Raw genomic sequence first — 2,116 nt, 5'->3', positions numbered from 1 at the left:
AAGGTGGTTTGCTATACTTTCATGCTATGAGCTTAGGTTTAGATATATTCCGGGTAGAAAGAATGTAGCAGCAGATGCACTTTCTAGAAACATTAGCCAACCAACGACAAAGTTGATCTGTTTTGTTTGTAGTATAGATGAACTAGTAACCTTAGATAAGAAAATAATAATGACAGAACAGAGGGATGATAAGACATGTGACTCATTAGCCCAGTACTTGATGAACCCAAGAGGAAATCCTCCAAAACTACCAAAGGGGTATAAGACTAACGAACTTTTATATAGAAAAACAATTGTAAGTGAGAAAGATATTTCTTGGGGCCCACTGAATCAGTTGGTAATACCACAAACTCGTGTACAAGAGATATTGAAGTTACTTCATGATAGTGATTGTAGTTCACATCCAGGAAAGGAAAAGCTTGTAGACAAGCACAACTTAAATACTTTTGGCCAGGTATGAAGAAAGATATACAGTATATGATTATATGGAAAATTGTTTGAAATATGCTAAGGTGAAAGGAAATACACCAAAACCTGCTTCTATGTTATCATAACTCATTCCGCAGAAACTTTGGGAAATAGTTTACATTGATACATTGGAGTTATCTATGTCTGAGAATCGATATAAATATGTATTTGTTGCCATTGATTATTTTTCAATATTTTGTATTTTACAACCCATTTCAAATAAGAAAGCTGAAACAATTGCTTCAGCAATCTATTATCAGATCATCTGTAATTTCACTACACCAAAGATCTTAGTTTCAGATATTGAAATTGAATTTAATAACAAAATCTTGGAAGAATTATGTAGATTATTTAAGAGCCAGAAGATCAATATTTTAGTGAATCATTCTCAGAGCAATAGAGTTGTAGAGAGGTGAAATAATATGATTATTACATGTCTTAGAGGTATGGGAAATAAGAAAATAATTACATGTCTTAGAGGTATGATAAGTCCTCATAGTATAACTTGGGATACATGAATTCTTTATGCTAAATGTACTCTGAACAACCAAATTAACATAGCAACAGGTGAAACACCTCATTTTATTATTTTGGGGAGGACTAAATGCTTCCATATGAAATTTTGACTGCAGAGCAGAAACCTGTGTATAATATAGATTATTATATCTCAAGCTATACACCAAAGAGTAAGAAAACATATGCAAGAGTATTCACAAGAGATGAAAAAGCAACTACACAAAATAGCACATAAAATAGAAAAAAAGGAGATTTAGTCATGGTCAAACAACATACAACCTATAATAAACTTTCACCGAGATACTCAGGTCCATATAGGACAATTGATTTTGCAGGTGGAAATAAATACAAAATCTTACCCTTAGAAACTAGGAAAGTATCAATTAATCACTTAGATAATATAAAAAAAAAGTTAAGATACAATTTGATGATGATGATACATGTGACACCCAGTGTATAAATTATCAAGAATCACTAAATCCAGAAGAGTATAGGGAGTATGTTGATCAAATTTTATGTGATTGATGATTAATCCAAATACATTTTACAGATGAAGACTGCAATATTTTTTGTAATTTGTATGGTGAGTAACCTAGACTGGAATCCAATGCGTCCTTGAGCATTAGTACAACATCAAGGTAACCTGGTAATGGTAGACCATATACTTAGTTTAGTCTTATACTATAAAAACATATTTGTAATTAAGGATAATGTTGACTCCATGAGAGTGAATTTGATTTTATTAAAGGAGAACATCTCCAGTAAAAATTTTCTAAAGAAATTTGAAAGTAAGATAAATGAGATAGAACATAAACTTGATGTCATAGATTCAAATTTCAAAAGAAATGGTATACAAAAGAGAAGTATGTTAATTGTAGCTTTATGAGCTCTTGCTGGATTAGGAATATCCAATTTTGCCTTCTTTGCTGACTTAAAGGTTTCTATGAATAGACTCAATGAGAAAGTTGCAAAAATTGATCATTTACAAACAGGTGTAAGGAACATTGAGGAATTGATCTCTGAAATTACAGATAATTTAGAGAATCTCAGTTTAAAACAATCTAAACAAAAGAAAACAATGCTTCTTTTCTTGTTAATTGATGCAATTCATTCTAAATTAACCGAGATGTAA

Source organism: Oratosquilla oratoria, chromosome 5 (genome assembly GCF_046742065.1).
Source record: "Oratosquilla oratoria isolate Oo_2021 chromosome 5, ASM4674206v1, whole genome shotgun sequence".
Lineage (NCBI taxonomy): Eukaryota > Metazoa > Arthropoda > Malacostraca > Stomatopoda > Squillidae > Oratosquilla > Oratosquilla oratoria.
The sequence above is the reverse complement of the archived record's forward strand: the minus strand, read 5'-3'. Positions refer to the sequence as shown.